At 40.6% G+C, this 21,324-nt stretch overlaps 1 non-coding gene across 1 annotated transcript; it reads right to left on the bottom strand.

The window, feature by feature from the left end:
* Positions 1-6,213: 6,213 nt before the first annotated feature.
* Positions 6,214-6,348, bottom strand: LOC118121630. The gene has a single exon (XR_004698360.2). It is a non-coding gene; the product is annotated as a U11 spliceosomal RNA (small nuclear RNA).
* Between the last annotated feature and the right edge of the window lie 14,976 nt (positions 6,349-21,324).

Raw genomic sequence — 21,324 nt, forward strand, 5'->3', positions numbered from 1 at the left:
TCTCTTCTTTTCCTCGTGCTTTATATGTTTTGCCGCCTGCTGTCTCAGATACTTCTCATCTTTCTCCTGCGTTCGGGCCAAAATAAAAAAAACGACATCAGTGGAGTCGTGAGCAAAACTGGGTCCCAAAATGTGAACCATGCACTTTTTTGGGGGAAATCACACACGTTTGTTTATCAGCGTTTCCCTGCACTCACATTCACCCAGAATGCATCGGTTCTGTCGTGCTGCTTGTTTTCTTTCAGGACACAGTTAAATAAACACTGATAAAAACAAGCCCTGAACCACAGGTCAGTCTCAAACTGAATGAACTGGAAACACGGTCTTGAATTTGTCGAGTGATTGAGAGTCACAGTGAACTCTTTTCTTTTATAACCGCACCTCCTCTGTTTCCATCCTGCTCCAACTTTCTGACACACAAACTCCCACATGCTCGTTTCATGACTGGTCACTTCTCTCTTACATATGTTGCCACTAGGGGGCAGTAAAACTCCATATGTTGACACATGATAACAGTTTTGAAGTGTCCCCACCCACTCGCTCTCTCTCACTAACCTGCACACACACACACACACAGTGAATGAAGAGGAGAAACACATTGGAACAGAAGATATATGTAATTGTGTGAATCTAAAATAAAACGTCTAACTCCTTCAAATAAAAATAACTATTTTAATCACGAATCACAAGGTCAAGATGTTTTCACTGCAAAGGCGGGTGATCATTTTGACTCCGTTATTCATTTGAGCACAGTGTTGTCCAATGGGTTTGTTTCAGCATCTCTGTGTTTAAAACAAGGCATCACAGTAGAAGCTGCTTAAAACAGTCGACAGCATCACAGTTCACCAGATGATCGCCGTCCTTCATTCAAGTTAAGGGGATTTATCAAATAATTTTTAACTGTTCTTTTCAGCATTTCTAAAACTTTTGTTCAAGAAATTCACATGTCCAAAAATGTTTGATGTATTTTAACATTTAGTACTAGTACTAAATACTCTAGTTTTACTTATAATATTGGGTAAATTGGTTTGACTTTATTCAGGACAACATGTCACTGTAAGTCTAACTCCTTATGGGGAATGTTAAGAAGAGACACAGTCAAGTGAAATGTAGTGATTTAGTGATTTCTCTTATTATGACTTTCTCTTCACACTTTTTTTTTCTATTACACAAACATGTGTGTGTGTGTGTGTGTGTGTGTGTGTGTGTGTTTCAGGTCTGTGAGCAGCCTGAGGATCTCATTTCAGGAGGTTGGAATTAAAGCCGACTGAGACCTAATCCCAGCGTAATACCCCACATCCCCCCCATCTCCCCGCCCCATTTTATGAAGCAGGGAAACAGGGGAGACGAGGGTGAGAGAGTGATTGGAGGTGTGGAGAGGTGAGTAAAGACAAGGGGTGAAAAGGATGAGAGAGAGAGAGAGAGAGAGCGAGAGAGAAAAGGGGGGATGAGAACGAGAGGAGAGAAGCTACATCTGGTTCTGCGGCCCTGGTTTTTAATTTTCCTGTAAATAATGACCGTTGACTGGAATCACATTACTACTGATGCAGGTCTGCCATAACAAGCAGTTCACTGAGCACCTATATGAGATTTCCCCATATACAGTTTCTACATTAGCATAAACTCTGATGAGAGATGCAAGTGACCCGTGTCTCCAAAGTGAGAGAGAATATATAGACTGTGCATACAGATGGAGAGCAGATCAGAGAACTGGGGGTTTAAACCACAGAGACAGGACTTTACAACTCTCTAAATTGTCAGACATGTTCACAACAACAGGACAATGTCCGTAACCTTCACGTGAGGGGCGGCGTCAAGGCAGAGCTGTGGAAATCACATGTTTTTTGTTTACAGCACATTGACGTTAACACCAAAATCTCGTCTTTCCAAGTTGACATCATTCACATCTTCTACGTGCACGGCTCCTCTTTTTCATCCTGAAATATTGCGGTGAATTTTACAGACGTTTCTCACTTTACTCTGGGGGGTGGCGGGAAAAGTTCGAAGCAGCTGACTAGGACGTTTGTGTTCTCACATGCAGCCGCTCGAGGACATTACAGGAAAATATGTGCGGTTCATTGCATGTCTGAAAGCAGTTAAACTGACACACAGACCTGAAACCCAAAGTGAATGACTGGGATCCAGACCTGATTAAACTGGATATAATTTGAACAGCACCCCAGCGGACCTGTGACGACCACCACATCAAATCATTTCACAGGGAATCGACTCCTGCGTTCGTGAGGTTTGGACGACAGCGAGGTCTGTGAAGGTCGCCGATGTTGCGGCCTTCTGTTGTTTAGGCTTTCAGGGATGAGATCCAATCAGATCTCTCTAAAGCCGTTTTCCCCCAAATCCTCATCACATTATGTCGCAGCATAAGCCCTGTTGAATCAGCGGCTATTGCACTCGCAGTAATCAGCTTAGCTCGGCCACACTGTAAATATGCAAATAGTATTTGATGATTAATTGACCCCAGTTGGCGGTGCAGCCAAGCAGAGGGAGAGCGAGGGAGAGAGAGTGTGCAGGGAGAGAAAGAAACAGGCGGCGGAGGAGAAGAAGAATCCGAGAGGTGTGAGGGAGAGGACGTCAGAGAAAGTCATGAGCGTTAAACGACTGCATGTCCAGCCAGTGAAATATGGAGAGAGGACACACTGTCTCTGAGGAAGACGTTACAGATGATGTTGACATGTGAGCTGAATGAATAGTAATGTTTTATCTGTTCACATAAATCATTTAAATGTACAATATGTAAATTCAGCCACTAGGAGTTATGAATTAAAGTCTTATTAATGTTACACAGCAAATATCAATGAATAACCGTGATCCATTGTAAGTGTTTTACGTTACAGCTGAGACGGACAAAGCCACGGGTGAAGCCGATATGAGGCAATTAAAAGGCGACAAAAATGACACATAACCTTGAATAAAATTGGGGATTTGAAGATTGTTGGAAATTGTTTTACACATTTTACTAACGAATTGTTACATATTATATCTTTAGATTTCACATTTCAAAGTTTTTCCAAAGTGCTGGACTCAAACTTTGGTGAATCAGCTTTTAGCTTCTAGACCTCGAGCCGCTGGAACAGAGGATCTGAGAACAGCCGGAAGTTTTCATATTTTTAAACATAAAACCTACATCTATATCTCTCTTTATCTTGAATATAATCTCTATTTTATCATTTTTAATCTTCTTATTTTTTCTTATCTTCTTTTATGTCAGTTTCTTAATTTAGTTTTGATTCAACACTCACTGTTATTTTAGCCATTTTGATTATTTTTAATTAATTTCTGTATTTTTTTCTATTAATTTAATATTCTTATCTCCATGCATTAGTTATTATTATTATTTTAATTGTTTCTTTTTTTGCTTGTGTTGTTTTTTCTTATTATTTTCATGTGTAATCATATAATCATATAATCACATTACATATCATTGAGCTGATGCTTTTATCCAAAGCAACTCACAATAAGTGCATCAACCCTGAGAGTACAAACCCAGAACAGCAAGAATCATGGAAGCACATTAGCTTTAAAAAAGCCACATGTGATTGAACTGCATTAACCTGCATGAATGGTGTTGTATAAATAAAGTTTATACATGTATTAAATAAAATAATTTCCTACTTGAGTGCACCAGTGGCCAGACCTTTGATTCCGGCTTTGAAAATACGTCTGATCTGTGCTCTGTGATTTATGATTTATGATTTCCCCCAAACTGAGCCAATCAGAGTTTAGTCGTCGAGGATTAAGAATAAGACTGCAGAGATGAAATCAACACATTCTTCTTCAACTGAGGTGACAAACACTAGTGTCTCTTAGCAACCGCAGATGCAGCCTCCGTGGGGACGGGCTTGAGGTCGTGAATGATGGGTTGGGGGAAAAATTATTTCCCTTTTTCCAGAAAACTGGGAACATGAACATCATGTCAGAATGAACAATGGAAGAACATGAGGTGACAATTCACTCTCATTATGAGGTTAATGAAGAATCTATATCAAATTCATTTTATGACCCCGGCGAAATCAGGTCACTTCCACTTGTACGAGGGAAGTGACATGTAAACACATGTTTTCATTTGATTTCCTTTATGCACTAATCTTATCTGTTGTGTCTGAGGTGCACACAAATAATATAGATTATATATTTCTACTCTAATGTGATAGAGTTGAAACTACCAACCTGTTTTTATGTGATGTTCATTTTGTCATTTGGTTTTGTTCATTCACTGAATTACTCTGCTGTGTACTGGACTGCAGTGGACAAAAGAGTGTGTGTGTTGTGTGTGTGTGTGTGTGTGTGTGTGTGTGTGTGTGTGTGTGTGTGTGTGTGTGTGTGTGATCAAGTGAGTGGTGTATCTTTGATGATGAAAATAGAAATGAGAAAGGATTACAAAAAGGGACTCTAGCTATTTACAAACACACACACACACGCACACACGCACACACACACACACACACACACGCACACACACACACACACACACACAGTGCCCCCCCGCCCCTACGGCTCAAATGTCAACAAGAAAAATTGGAAAAGAGTAATTCTTTCAGAATGTGAAATAGATTGCTTCTCATATACGTACGTCCCTGAATGTAACAAATTGATTCTTGCGGAGAGGCGAGCAGCAAATCCACCAAACAATTTTCATTGTATAGTTTTTTGAATTATGATTATGATTATTTATTTATTTTGTTTTCACCAAACACGGCTCTCCATTGTTATTGAAGTCCCCTCGCCCGCAGGGGAAGTGTTCCCTCTCCAACCCTCTAATTTGTTCTTTTAGCAGCTTTTATTTTCATTCCGTCAATAAATTGGAGAAATAGAGTTTGTGTGGGTGCGTTTGCATCTGTGTGTGTGTGTGTGTGTGTGTGTGTGTGTGTGTGTGTGTGTGTGTGTGTGTGTGTGATCAAGTGAATGATCAAGTGAGTGAAAGAGAGAGAGAGAGAAAGGAGTGACTTTTCAGTATTAACATGCTGTAGCCATCTGAGATGTCTCCATTGATTACAGCATTATAACATTTACCCTGCTATCATTTCCACGTGTGTGTGTGTGTGTGTGTGTGTGTGTGTGTGTGTGTGTGTGTGTGTGTGTGTGTGTGTGTTGCTGTAGAGAATGAGGGAAATCATATCGATTAGACGTCTGTACAACCCTCTGAAATTGTCCGCTTCTTGTTTGTGTGTGCGTTTCATTGTCCAATTTTCCATCCTCTCATTTTATGTTGTGTTTCCATATGTCCACACGCACACACGCACACACGCACACACGCACACACACACACACACACACCTCACCCAACTCCCCCTGAACACAGCTGACCAAATCCTTGTGTTATTCCTCCTCTGCTGACTCTCTGTCTCCTTCCTCTTCCTCTCCGTCTTCCTCTGCCTCTCTTTCCCTCCGTGTCTCTGGAGGATCAGCGTTTTATGAAGTTAGAAGCTTGTTGCTCCGTGGACGGCTCAAATTGGTCGGCAAAAATAACTCGAACTAAACTTCACATTTCAGACAAACCTGACAAACATTCGCACACAACACATTCTCAGGCCTGTCCTAGAAATACAAAGACAACGTTTGGAAGGTCCAACTCAATTTGCCCTTTTTATGAACGTTTAATCGATCAATGAGATGCAACATAGAAACCTGCACGAGAAGGTAAATCTTAAAATCTGATCACGAGCGAGATGTTCTGTCACGACATTCTGTCAGGATGAAACTGAAGTGGAAAATGAAGAGGAAGCTTCCCAGAGCGGAAGTTGAATTAATTACAAACTGAAACTCACTCTCATATAAGGACCAAGAAGCAATTACTACTCCATTAATAATCCATTTCACTTATAGATTTTACAGAAGAGTTCTGTGGCCAGGCTTTAAAACAAGAGAAGAGAGAGGGGATGAAAGGCTCATTCATTCAAGAGAAGAAATACGTCCATTTCAAATGATATAACGCAAGCAATACATCCACTAGAGGGCAGTGCAGAGTCGAGAGTTTCCAACAGCAAAAAACTTGGCGATGATGGAGGAGGCTATGATAAAGTACTTCTCGAGACAGTAATGGAAAGTAACATCATATAGGTATTTGTATTTTTTTCAGCAACTCACAAAGTTCTGCCATTGTTGAATAACTTCCTCATGTCCTGTGGTCGTCTTGCTTAAGATATGACAAGTAATATCTTGTTTTTAAAAAAAAATTTTTTATTGAACATTTATGTTTGGGGCGCCAGGACGATCGATCACCAGCTGCCCCGTGTTATAAAAATTGTGCTTCCGAAATCTCTTGATGTGGATTCCGCAGGAGACGAGACACTCGCCCCGTCTCCTGTGCAAAACAAAGCAGAAGCCCTTTTTAATGAGTGAGGTGGACACCACATGGTGTGTGTGTGGGCAACATGCTCTTCAGTCAGAGGTTCATCATCTGCTGCATCTTTTACATTCACACATGTTCTGTGGAGCTTCATATAGTTTGAATGTAAGTCTACAATTGTTATCCCAAATACATGTTAGTTCTAATAAAATTGAGAACAACTGTCTGTGCGGGTTAGGCCACCAAGGAGCATGATGGGTAAAAGGGGCGGGGTTTAGGAATTACTGCTCTGTTCAGGTCATGTGGGTAAATCAACAAGAACCAGAAAAACAACTTCTGACTGACTGCAAACACTTCTGAGAATTGTCTTATACTTAAAGGGTATGATCAACACACATTCTGTTATTATATCTGAATTGAAATTTTGTGTTTTATAATCTATAAATTTAAGAATCCTTTTTCCAAAAATATCTGTGTAAAATACAAGATAATCCTTTTAATCCCTATTGGCTACACTGCCCCCCCATGATGTCTGGTGGTACTGCTCCATTTTGTCTCTTTCGTCCGTATTTGTAAGCTTTTAGTGGACGTGCACAAATACAGATGAAATTAACCTGTAGAGTACGAACAGTTTCACAATACGTATCTAACATTAAGCATGAATTTGTCTTAAGTCGGAAAATTCCAACTAAAATGAAGGACTTTTTTCGATTTTGCACGTCGAAAGTACCGTTGAAATGTCGACTTTATTCATTCCTGGGTGGCAATGAGAATATAAACTTGTAAAACAAAAGGACAAAATAAAACATTTAGAGCCGCTACCAATATTAACATCAACATCAAAATTCCGATGTATCTAAAGTAGTAAGAGGCAGCCACAAAGTCAAAACTACATAATAGTATAACACTAAAAAACCACAACAATCGTTTTCTGTGAGTTTTTTTCTCAGTCTTCACATTTGTATTCACATTTTCTACCTTCCCTGCTGTATTTTAAAACACCATTGCATCTGCATGAATAAACAGGCGAGTGTCACAGCTGCAAAGCCTCCATTTCTGACCGAAAAACACTAATGAAACCCCCTAAACAACAAATCAGCAGCATAAGACAAAGGAAAACAGCAGAATAAATGCTTAGGAACACGGTGTCCAACTATGTTTGTTATGGCAGGTGCAGTGAAAAGAAAATATGGCCGGCACGGTGTATTACTGCTGTCTGGTAATCTGAGAGTGCACATGCCTGTTGGTAGAATTTACTACGGCTAACTGGATGTGCAGGGGATGCCGTAAAACATAAAACAGTACTGACAGCTCAGTCCAATCCTCTGGTGAAACTACACAATTCATGTCATTTATTTTATTCAATTTATTTAGCTTTTCCAGGAAACGTGTAAAAGTGAAACCTGAAAGTTATCTTATACGAACACGAACCTGTATAAAATCCTGATAAAACGCTGGTTTCACACATGAACGCCAGAAAAATGTCAGGACATTTGACAGAGTTTGTCTTTCACATGTGAAGAACGCAGCAGGACACTGTCGGGGTCAGACGCGTTCACAACAACAGGCTCTCAGGCGAGGGGTGGCGTCTGGGCAGAGCAGCAGGAGGCAGGACATGACGTATAAACACAACTACATAAATAACCTGTTTTTGTTCACAACATCGATGTCTGTGTTTCACCAAAAGCTCTTAAATCGCATCGTCTTTCATATTATCAACATATCCTCTGTGTATACGTCCTCTCCTCCTTTTCATCATGAGATATTCGTATTCTTTTAGTTTTTTTACATTTTATTTTTAGAAACATCATCAACACACCGAACCACTGACTGCGAAATGTTCTGACATTTCTGCTATATTCTCACTCTGGGTTTATCAGACATTCTCACGACATTTTACTGGAGGTCTGGCAGGGAAAAGCAACTGACTCAGAGATTCAAGTTCTCACACAGAACAACTCCGGGTAACTTCAGGAAAGTGTCCAGAGTTCAGTGTATGTCTGAAAGCAGGAATACTGCTTTTTTTTGTCCAAACATATTTTAAGGTTTTTTTTTTACAACATTTTTAAAGCTGCAGTAAACGGAGTAAACAGATTTAGGTCCACACAAAATGAATAATATCTAGCAGACACACGCACTCACACTCAGTCATACACACTCAGTCATGCACACACACCCATCAGCACACCCACACATTCATAAACTTCCCTATCTTGACACCCTTAATCCCTCCTGCCGGGGCTCCAGATAGTGAAAGGGTCGTATTTGGAGCTAAAACATTATCTTTCTGCTCATTAACCTTCGACAGGGTTTCCATTCCGCCTGGCTGATTCCCCCTCCTCCGCCACCTCTGTCTTCACCTCCATCTCTTTCCCTCGTCGTTCCTCTCCTCCCTATTTGTCGAGGCACTCACCCGGATGAGACGGGAGCCTTTTAAAACATCTAGTTATGCTTCACGGTGCCTCTCCTCGGCATTGGAGATTGACTTATCTGGACAATTTGTCCCGCAAGTTGTCGAGACACTAATGAGATCATCCATAGCGAAGTCCTGGTGGTTTGAAGTTAAAAGCAGGAAAAAGTTTTTTTGTGCCTTGAGCCCCGGTGATCCCTTCTTCCTGAAGGTGGAGACGCACTGTATCCATTATTATTAAGAATGAACCATTCAGCAGATGGTTCATCAAAGATAAAGATCGTTGTGTAAATGCTGCAGCTCTAATGTTTCAGTCTCCTCTTGAGTGTTGATTTGGAAACGTCACTGCACTAGATTTTCTTATTTTGAGGTCAATGCAATCTCCTGAATATCACCAACATTCCACAGAATTTAACCAGTTTATTCCACATGTAGACGGGAAATTTGTTACTCACCATCAACATTGTAGTTTGCCAAATGAAATTTTAAGTGTAAATGGTAAATGGACTGCATTTACAGAGTGTTTCTTTAGTGTCATTGACCACTTAAAGTCACATTCAGCCACATATACCTAGCCATATTCAACACCCTTCACACTGCTGGCTCAGCCATCAGGGGCAATCATCTTGCCCAAGGACACTTGGGCATGCTGTCTGGAGGAGCAGGGGATTGAAACAACCTTCTGATTGGTGGACGGCCCTTTATCTCCTCTGCACATTACTGCAAAGAGAGAATTACTATGTTCCAGAGAGGAGAGGTGTTGAGGGTAACTTTCCAAATGAAACTCACAGAAGTTAGATGAGGCAAACACTTTGCTAAGTTTACAAAGCCATTAAGTATTCTTTGTTCACAGAAAAAAATCATAGTCAGCCGAGCAATTTTTCGCGTTTTGGATTCAAGCTTGGTTCAAACTCAGCGTCACATCATCAGGTAATGTTCTCTGTCACCGCTGAACTGGAGTTGACCTGCCTGCACAGGAGCTGCCAGCTGCCGTCACTCTCACACTGTGCCTGTGTCACAGGTTGGCTGGCTGCCGCAGGTCGACAGCAATTTCATGTGAGGTGAGTGTGTGTGTGTGTGTGTGTGTGTGTGTACGACACACGACTCCAACTCACCACACACACTTTCATCTCCGCTGGCTTCTCAGAAGAAACTCTCTCACACTCTTAAAATTAAAAATCCTTTTGTTGTGGTTGTGACCTGAATCAATGTATGAAGACGCAGCTCAGATAAAAACAATCCAACCTTAAAGCAACTAGCACAAAAAGGCTTAATAAAAAGTTATGGTAATATAACTATTGTTTGTCACTACTGTATATTTCATGTAGTTTCACGTTAAATGCTGTTTGGCACTGTAGTAACTTGTCAGTGTTCTCGGTTAGGAACCAGTTTTTTGCCTGTTTCTAAACCATAGACTGTTAATGAAGATGGTCGACACGTCTCCACGTCGTCCCACTATCCAGGAATGAAGCCAACATATCCTGGGTTTGAAGGCTTGTGCCAATGAATTCGTTTCAAACCAGAAGCGATTGGGGGGGTGGAGCCGTTTTAGCGAGGTCCCACCATTATCGAGTCAGTCTCAGCTGTCAATCATGACATTTCACATTGTTTTTATAGCATCAGATAACAAATTAAAACCAAACGTACTGGAAAAATTTATGGCAGAATTTATGACCTGTACTGCAACCAGCCTCCAGGGGGCGATTGAGACTCTTTGGCTTCACTTTTGGGAGCTGTCATGTCGTCCATCTTTATTTCCAGTCTATGACTGTTTGAAACTGTCTTTTTCCCCCAAATTTCACTCTTCACATTTTTTTTGCCCTTTGATAGATTAGAAAAACAGTTGGTGTCACTGGATAATAACATTTTTATTTAGCAGTAGAAAGATAAAAGCAGAATAAATTTACCTTTTTGATCAAGTTGTTAACACACAATGCTCCTGGACATATAAATAATAAGAAAGTACAAGACATAAAAGAGAATCTCTCCACAGCCGTTTATTTTTCACTATAGCAGAGGTTGAACTGGATCAAATATTTGTTCTTTATATCCATGTGTGGTTAAGTGTTGCCCCCACTTGTCTTGTGCTGTCTTTGTGTGTGTTGGTCACCAAACTCCATGGCACTATGAATAAATAAATGAATAAATACATAAATGAATGAATGAATAAATAAATAAATCTTTTACAAACGAACGATGACTCCAATATTCCTGCTGTGCTAAAAAAAATAATAATAAAAAGCTGAAAGATTCATTGTAAGAGTCCGTCAGAACATTTCATTGGCTCCTTTTCGGAAAAGTATTTTTTCTGCAACAAAAACCTTCCGGCAGTTTTGCCCCAACCAGACGTCTCTCACTTTACTTTTTCTTTCCTCTAGTGTGTTATATATATTTCTTTGTGAATGTAACTCATGAAATTCCTCATCAGTAGTCCAGCCCGTACTTCTACAGTATTGTGATACCCCATATTTGCATAATGCTGGTGCTGGTTTATTGACATACTCATCACAACTCATTACAGAAATAAGGAGGACGTCAATCAGATGAATGGGCTGCTACATACATGAGGTCTTTCTTCTGTTGACACCAGTCGTTCAGAGACAAACACAAAGATAAGACATGATCCCGATGAATCACACGCATGTACCAGCTGTCAGGAGGAGCAGGAATGTCTGCTTCAGTTCGAGGATGTTGAGTTATCAAATTTACTAAACAAACGAGTCGATCCATTTATCCCACCGAGTTGAAATGAACATTTTGTTCCGTGTTTTACCTGATGTGCAAAGTGTTGGAGAGGAGGAGGGTATCGACAACCTGGAGGATGTGATATTGATGTGATCGCTCTCACTTACTGAGGGGAGCTGTTGAAGTGTGTCTGTGAATAATCAGCCTCGACCAAGCATCCACCACCACGTTTTGCCTTGGCGGAGATTTTACAAACCCTCTGGGATAGCGATAAGCTAAACAGGAAATGATAAAGTTGTATCTCCCGGCCACAGTGACTGATGGACTTCAGAGGTCAAAGGAAAACCTCAAGATATGTTTCTTTTTTGATGATAAAATGTGCAGTATTATAGGTTTGACACGATTCTGAAGAGAGGAGGAGCCTCCTCATCAGTACTTTAAGCTAATTCCCAGTGTGTAACATTTAAAAAATAAAAACAGTATTTATCAGTGACCTGAAATATGAAATAAATGAGTGGGGATAAACTGAGCTTTCAGTTTATTCATATAAACTACAAACAAACATTTTCTTACTAAAAAAATGACAACACTTAACTAGTTTGATACACAAATTACAAAAAATAATAAAGACAAATAATGAATTAAGGATAAGAATAGATAGAAATAAAGGTAGAATTATCATTCATTCTGATATTCAAATGAAATATAAAAACAATAAAAGTCACTTTGGCCTCATTCAAATGTTGATAAAATATCCAGGACTCACCCACGGCCATAACAAGCTGATAAATAATTTTGGACTGGAGTTAAAACTAAAAATTAAACAAAATATTTGCAATCTTGGATTCATGTGAGTCACAGTTTGTTTTCAATGTTTTTCATTCATTATTCCTATTATGTATTACACTGTGGATTTTATGAAACACTGTCAACTCCGAAGATTTGTATTGAGATTTTTTGCCCTGATCGATTTCTACCTCTGCCTTTCCACTCGTCGCAGAGCCACACGTAACAAGACGGCTGAAAGACTTTGTAAACTAAATCTCTTGTTACTCAAACGCTGTTGCTGTTGGCTAAATAAAGGAAACACCGCTGGAGTCAATTTATATTTCAAGTGTCTCTCCTGTGGTGAGGTGAGAGCAGTAATGTGGTGGAAAGTGAGAGCTCGATCAGCTCGTACTTGTGATACTGAATTGTAATTCTCCTCTCAGTGGGGATCTCTCTTGTTTGGCTCTCCTGTTTGGCTCATTATTTTCCTCATAAGTGTTTGCATTATGCTGATCCCTGCTTTCACTGCACTCTCAGATGTCAAGAGAGGGTTTGCTCGGCAGCAGCAAACACACGGAGACGACGGCGAGCGTTTTCCTGAAGGTATATGTTGATGCATCGGGCTGGAACTCCGCAGGGCAGGATTACGTCTCTGCCTCTGTGAAGGATGCGGGAATTATTTTTTAATCTAACGTCCTGCTTGACATTCAAACTGTTCAACCTCACTCCCGCACTGTTGTGAGTGTTAAGAGGTTTGTACAGAGTTAATTGTTAGGTTGTTATCGGACCTCTGTCCACTTAAAATGTCAAATCAGACATATGTTCTTTCTTCTTTTCTATCTTCTCATTCGACTATATTTAAAAAAACTGAATGAACAGGCTTGTGTCTTAGGCACAGGCGCTTCAAGTAAAACACTGACATCAGCATGCTAACAAGCTAACAATGACATATGCTAACATTATGTTTGACGGGCCATGTTTATTCTGTTAGCTGAACATGTTAGCACCATAGACGGTATATAAAGATATATGATATGGCCACCCGGTGGTCGGCTGTAGTAAAGGTAATAAATCTCACCTCCTCCATGTTAGTGCATGGGACATGGACCAGACTCATATGTCAAATTGAGTTTTCTCAAAGATGGTTTGGTTGAGGTGAAACGTCGTGATTTACAACTGAGACTGACCCAAGTAGTTGAGACTGTGTTTTTGTTACTACGATGCACAGGATGGCAGCGTTCATATCCAGGATATTTTGGCTTCATTTCTGGATTGGAGGAAGTGGAGACCCGTCATGCATCTTTAGATACAGACTATGGTTACCAGTCACCTAGCACTTGTTATACTTGCGTCTTGGGTAAATGATGAAGGCTGTTCTTTCAGCGCGTCAGATACAACAAGAGATATTTAACAAAACTGAAAAAGTGTAAATTAACTAACAACTTCTCTGTCCCTGTCTAATGACGAACAATGACCTATCAGACTCACCACTGGAACTCCTGCTCTGACATTGCACAGCCACACTGTTACTGGGGCTCGGTTAAAAACCATGATTCTACATCATCAAAAATTCTGTCTGTGTGGCCTCAGTTTTCTTGTGTAAGCATCAAACAATCAAAAAGCAAAGGCTAAAATGAAAAGATTCCTCTGATGGTTTGATCATCGTATTCCCAAAGTCAGTCGTCCCTCCACAGTTCTTGTCCCCCAACTCAACTCCCCTTTTGACTACTCAGTCACATCTCCAGTGGGTGTAATGGTGAAGAAGCAATGCCGCTGCATCCCCCTTGTTTTTTTTTATTGCAGAAATGGGGGGGGAACTCTCCAGTCTGTTCCCTCGGTTGTAGACATTATTGAAAGTGCCACCTCCCGTGACTCATTTGTCTCGTTTTAAGACTGCGGCTCGTTGGCATGCACATATCATAGCAGCCATAAAGCTCAGCCTCTCTGCATGTGTGAGGGAATGAGGGGCTGCAGGCGGAGAGCTCGAGGGGCCGAGGGAAGACATAAACTTCTCAAAGGACTGATTCCTCCTCTTTTTTCCCATCTATTTCTCTACCTACCACTGCTCAGAGATGCAGCCAGTCAGCAGAACGCATGCTGAGGGATTGCTTTGTGGCTGTGCAAGGTGAAAAAAATAAAAAATACAAGAACATTTTGTCAGAAGCAGCTTCCTGTTCTTTAATTCTGGTGGCAGATGGTGCGGTGCCTTTATCTGTGCTCCGGCTGGTTTAGGCAGCGAACATGCACACAAAGTTAAACACAGGCCCGCGCATATTCATGCCCACACTTGTATGTGAATTCACACGGGCATATTGGAGACACACGCACACTTATACCTCCCTGCGAGTGGAAGACGATTGATTTTGGCCCCAAGTCATTTCAAAAGGATTTCAGGAGTAGCTGTTTTCCTGCACCGGCAAAACCGAGAAGAAAACGGGGGGAGGGGGTACGGGTGGGTTGGGGATGCAATTAACGCTCGTTGTGATGGAGTCCATGGCCTTGCATTATTCAGAGCTCAGCCGCCGGCCTTAAGGAGGCCGTCCGTGCTTTACTGACGAGCTCCTCTTCCTGGTTTTCCAGGACATTAATTGCTGTGAAGGATTTTCTCCACAAACAAAAACCCACATCATTTATTTTGAGCCCATCAATTCTTGTCGCCCCTGCAGAGGAACATGAATGTGACTACGCAGGATGTGACCCAAGCATGGTGAAGCCACGCGGGTGTTTGCACGACTGATTAGAAACTTTCCTGTAAAAGTAACAAAGCCAATCACACGGACAGACTATGAGCTAAAACAAGATATGCCTCTTCAATCTTGTTGGATATTTATCAATGCATATTAAATATCAATGTCAAAATATGCAGACTAAAACTTAATATGAAAACAAATATATATTTGAGTATCTTTCAACCCCCTTTTTCAAGAAATTTAATATATATTACATTTATATACAATGACATTTCTAGTAAATCTAATCGCTGGCTGAATAATGTTCAGGGGCAATTATTTATTTTTAATGGTTTATTACTATTTATTCAATATTATTTAGTTTTAGTTACATTTTTTGTATTCAGCCAGACTATTATCCTTCTCAACATTAATACAACCATGTGGAAGTTTAATAAGGCTGTAGTTACTGTTACACGACAAGTTCTGATATTTTGGTGGGAAACAGCTCTGATGTCTTTGGACGTTTTCCCGATATGTTCAGTATCAACATATCTGCAACTGTAATGGCTATAATGACCTGTGACCAGGCACTTGTTTTTCTGGGCAGCACGTGGTCACAAGCTGATAACTACCAGAGCTTCATGAATACATTCTTTGTAAAAGCCTGAGTCAGATTAACCATGGGAATATCAAATCGCACAACGGTCAGTGACAATTCTACATTCCCTTTTATGAGCCTTCATGAATAAAAAGTGGAAACTGAGTTGCCTGACTCAGAGATCGGTTACATCACTCGACAGGCAGCCAGAGGAAGAGAAACATCTCAGAAGAGAGCTTGTACATTATGCAGCGGAGTTCCACCCTGCATGTGCATCGGGGGAAATATTCATCAGCACAAATTAATCCGTCTTGTAGAAAACGTTTCCAGTGGGACGCAACAGTTATCAGGTTAAATCAATTCTTTTAAAGTATTTTTAAACATCTTGGAATATGTTTGAAGACTTTAATAGCATTGCGTTTATGGAATTCATTCATAAAGGGTGTTATATGGTTATTACATCAGATTCATTTTATAGATTAAACAATTGCTTCGGTAACCTGTTTGATTTGATCACTTATTACCAGTTTGGCGACATGGCTGTGGTTTCTCTCCTGTTCTGGTCAGGTCCAGTGTCATGAGCTACATTAAATTATATAATGTGATAGTTCATTGAACGCTGTGGGGGTTTTATTTTTATGCATCCACAGCCCCCTGCAGGAAGGTCAGAGGTTGACAGGTTCTGAGCAGCGTACCTGAGCTGGAGGAATTAATTACATGTTGGAGGCATATCTAATGATGTCAGGGTTATGTTATCTTCCCCATGTTCCTTGTGTTTTCCTTCTGTTTTCCTCCGGATCGGATTCTTCTGCCAATTCACCTGCAGAGCTGAGCCCCGTCGGTTCATAACATATATATATCATAGCTATGGATGCAGGACATGAATCCCAGTATTTTTTCTTTTTAAGAGCATGATGAGGTGCACGTGTTGTGGATGTAACATGGTCTATGGTGTGTTTTGGACTCAACTGTCCAGAAAGTGTAATGAGGAGTGTGAACATCTTTAAAATATGGAACCAACATGTATCATTGATGCTAAATGGGGTTTTCTTTTTCTTTTTTGTCTTGACGAAATAACAAAACCTAGAAATAACAACTTCCTGCTGCCATGCTGGAGTAATAATATGTGTTATGTTTTAACTTCCCACCAATGGACCTGTATTGAGTGCATACAACTTGAACTTACATTAACCAATAATTATAATTTTTTTGTCTGGTGACCTCCAGACTCCCATAGTTTGATAAATTCATATTAAATTGTGTAATTTTGTAAATAAAAATAAACTTCTATTTTTGAAACTCAGAACTCGGTTGGCGTCCTCATTGTATGTTGTGGCAACAAAGTTGAGCCAGGTTTTCAGTTTCTCTTTGTGGCCGTTACACCATCTAATGTTTATTGAGATATTTCACTCAACACTACACATGTTATCCTCATGGTGGCGCTATATGAAGAGTCAGAGGATCACTGAAGTCAAATAGGATACATCATCTGGGGACAGTGAATGTATGGACCAAAGTTTTGTGCCAATCATCTGAGTAATAAACCAATTCTGTCAATCCTAGAGCCTAACTGCTCACACCACTAACAGATTCAATGCGTGTCTTCCCCTGCTCTCTCACCCTGCTTCCTGTCACTTCTTCACTATAACTCTAAAGGCATAAATCAACGTGACACATTCTTAAGTAGAAAGTGGTGTTCAAAACTTGTATCGCAGTTTAGTTTAGGAACAAACAAAAGAGGCTGCATCCAGTATTTTTTCTACATATTATTAGTGGTGTGGACCCGGATTGCCTATTCCTATTAGTTCCATTCATTACTCACTGGAGGGAGGCCTAATGTATCTTCTCCCCTGCTGCCGTCATAAGCCCCAGATTGGTTCTGGATGGTCGGCGGACTGCAGCCCGCTGCGGAGGAAACATATTGAGCTTCTCCACAACTTTACTTGGGGTCATTTCATTAAAAAGGAGGGGCCCTCTGATTAATTTTCTCTCAGCCTCATTGCTTTGAGTACCCAACAGATAGTTTCCATGGGGGCGCCACTGTCCCCTGATTCTGTACATTAACATTACTCTGCTTGATGAGACATTCAGAGGAAAAGTTCCAGCCGAAGCAAATTATGTACACAGTCATCACGGATGAGTTTTCTAAAAGTAGCTTCAGCAGAAAGTGTCACGAGATATAGCTGAAGTCGAAAAGCTGATTCAGGGAACACGACTTTCGTTTTATGAAGGATTCTGATGTTTTATGAAGGATTCAGAGACTGAGTGTCTGGCCTGTCAGCTCAGGTTCCTTCGTATTTTTAGCCTGCGGAGGAGCTGATGAACTTTTGATTCTCGCTCCTTCTGTAGTTTCAGGCCTCATCGATCGTGTGTCTTCACGTGATGAGAGAAAGAGCCTGAAATCTGTAAATTTCTCTAGAAATGTAAAGAAAGTGGACATTTCATCTTGAGTGTTTTCTGTTGTAGGATTTTCAAGAAGGGAACATTTGTTCTCACAATAAAAACTGTCGTGTTGAACATTGTATTTGTTCTTATTGTCTTGTGAGTGGGAAGCCAGTGAGGGATCAATGTTGACATTTAGGAAATCATCATAATTCCTTGAATCCGAGTTACTTAAGCGGCAATAAAGTTTTGCAACATTAGCAAAGTTTCCGAATGAGGAATCTTTGATTTTGCTTTAAAACTTCATTAACACACACCAAGCACATGTTCCCCCCACAGGGAGATGTGAGGCGCTCCAACCTTTGGGCAGTCATCTGACGGTATAGATCTCCTTGTAACAACATAATATACATCCAGAAACACTTAAACCCCGTGGGCAGCAGGTGTAGCAGGGGTGGGTTACCTCTCTGCAGGGTATCACTGGGCTCTTGACAGCAAATGGTGTCAGCTTTAATTGGAACAAGCACAACGTAATGGAGCGTGTCAGATGGCTTCCATTGCGCCTGAGAGGAGGAACAGCTTCTAGGTTTCTCCATGTTTGGAGGGTCAGAGCGGGAGGGGGGTGGGGGGGGAGATGTGAGATACAGGCAGACAGAAATGGAAAGAAAAACATTCCAAACCAAAGATGACATGAAAAACATTCAGTCCTCTAAATGATTACAATATACTGCAACAAGTTCTACAAACGATTTCTTCTTCATTTTATGTGGGGAGGTAATAATATAGTTATTCAAAATATGCAAAGACACAAATTTATTTGGGAACTTTTCCTTCAAACTGCTGCAACATGTTAATTTATTGAAATATATTGATGGCAAAATAAATCAGAATACCAAACTGCTCCAGGCGCCACTCCAGGGTAATTGAGTAAAAACTTATGCCACGACTACTAAAAAAAAAGAAAAATTAGGAACTCTGTATTGTTTACTTGACTTACATGCATAAATAACTTCTAAATTAATGAATAGAGCGTTGATACACAGATGGGACTAAGCATAAAATATCTAATAAAACGTGATGTTGTTATGGGCTCACTGCATGACAGAGATTAGGGTTGGGGTTGCTGGGACATCAATTTGATCAACCTATATAGGTTTTCCTACATGGAGATTTCAACACCTTAACCAGGACTTTAACACTGGAGTCTGAAGTCCAGCTGTCCGAGGTCGGGAGGAGAATTTAAAGGTGATCACTCCTGAAAACAACCAATGCACATATTTGAGCACGGTTGTATTGAAAGCAGCAAAATTTCAATTAAAAATAAAATTTTCTTTTAAGCTTTTTAGCCCCTTATAATAGACAGATAATGTTAAACCCTGCACGCATCTCCCTGAGACACAAATAACCCCGTTACTCTTACATTTATATTTTAGGATGACACAGTAATTTATTATTTTAGTCATGTGGATTCATCAGATTTCTGTCACTGTCCAGGGTGAAAGAAGAGAAATTGGAATATTTCTATGTGTTTTTAATCTTTCAGAAAATTAGGGTTAGGGTTATGGGGTTTGGGGTCTGGGATGTAATAACAGAAAGTAGGATTCACATTTGAAGCGACTCGAACCAAAAACAAAGCTGCAATTGAAATATTCCTGAAAACATGTTCAAGGGAAACACTTAACATGCAACGTGTTTACTGCAAATCTCTATATAAATTAAATTCATTTTGTTCTGACCGACATCATTTTTCAACATATAATTACTTGTCATAAAACATTATTCGATTATTGCCCTCTACTGTCGCAGACTATTAAAAAATGACCAGTGATTTGTTTGAAGAGTTTGTAGCTGTTATTACCAAGGTCATATACATTTACAGATGCAAAAAGCCTGATCTTTTATAGACGTGTGTGTTCAGCCAAATAAGTTAAAATTCAGCTCACATGCAACATGCATAAATGATCTTAAGTAATGTGAGCTCATCTTAAGGTTAGAAATAATAGATCAAAGCGAGGAATTCAACAGCATCGATTTCGATTCATGTGTTACTTCAGATAGTTAGAACTGACGAGATGGATGCTGAGCTGTTGCATCAGAAGGGTAGTGATGAAAATAGCTGGCAAACCGAGGAATGAGCATGGAAAAAAAAAAGGAGGACAGACCCGAGCAGATGACTGTGTCATGAACACACGAGGACACGGACTGTTTGCATGATGATCAGAGTCTGAGAGCGATCGCTCTTATATAGTAATGCATCTTCAATGATCGCCCCGGCTCAACAGATGGGATTGTACACCGTCAGGCACACAGATGTAAAAATTCACAGATCCCTGCCAAGCAGAGGTGGGGCAGAGAGATCTGCAGGTGGCCACTAGGTGTCGCTCTTTAGTTTTGGCCTTGAGATTCACAGCACAACGACCCCCCCCTACTAAACATGGAGGGATTAGACATTAATATGAATACAGAATCTTCATTATAGAGCTGTTACTTACTTCTGATGAAGCACAATGTTAAATTTTGCTGTAGTTTTACTGTTTAATAACATTAACAAAAACAGTAAAAATATCATAAAACATCCTTAGAGTTAGTTACCGCAATTTGCATGGCATTATGGGTAAAATTCATGGTGCAATATGTAATTTACAGTACTTACATGTATTTTTGGAAATAGCTGTAATACACTCATTAAAGGGGACATAGCATGCCCATTTTACCACAAGTTGATATGGTTCCTTGGGGTCTTAATGAAATGTCTGTAACATACTTTGGTCAAAATACCACAAGGATCATTTAAAACAGCACTAAAACAACAGTGACCTGTTTTGAGTGCCTGTTCCTTTAAATGCTAATGAGCCAGCTCCCCCCTCCCCCCTCTCCCCCCATGATTTTAAACGATATAAATTACATATTTTATATGATATAAATTATCAAATATGCATCCCATACTTTGTATTCCCCTTTGTTGTCCTGGAGTTTTAATTTTCCCAATCACATAATTAAATGTCCCCTCTGCCCATCCACTACAAGCACACAAGCAGACAGACAGAGAGAGAGAGAGGGGTGGGGGCTATGAAGACCATCATTTACCCCGACCCCGACATTCAACGGGTACAACAACAAGCGGAGAAAGCAGAATCGCGGGCTGACCTTATATATACAGTCTATGGGGCTGACCAGCGGAGAAATGCACGTCCCATGTGAACAGCCAGGCGGCTGCGCACTTGAGAACGGCGCTGCGCTGCCTCGCTGCGGCACTTCCGCGTCCGGTGTAAACCCGGCGTAACTACTGTAACCTGGCGTACAGTAGTGCTGAACACTGCGGAAGTCTTCCACACTGCTGTGCGCTGTGTGGCGCTGACACAAATTCCAGCTCACGCATGGGAGAGCGAGCGGTCGCTCCCGAGCAACTGCTGCAGCCTCCCAGTCCCAACGATCCAAACAAATGCCACATGTGAGTGAATTGCGGGCTGACCAGCGGAGAAATGCGAGTGTGAACAGCCCGGCT

This window comes from Hippoglossus stenolepis, chromosome 14 (genome assembly GCF_022539355.2).
Source record: "Hippoglossus stenolepis isolate QCI-W04-F060 chromosome 14, HSTE1.2, whole genome shotgun sequence".
NCBI classification, from domain to species: Eukaryota; Metazoa; Chordata; class Actinopteri; order Pleuronectiformes; family Pleuronectidae; genus Hippoglossus; species Hippoglossus stenolepis.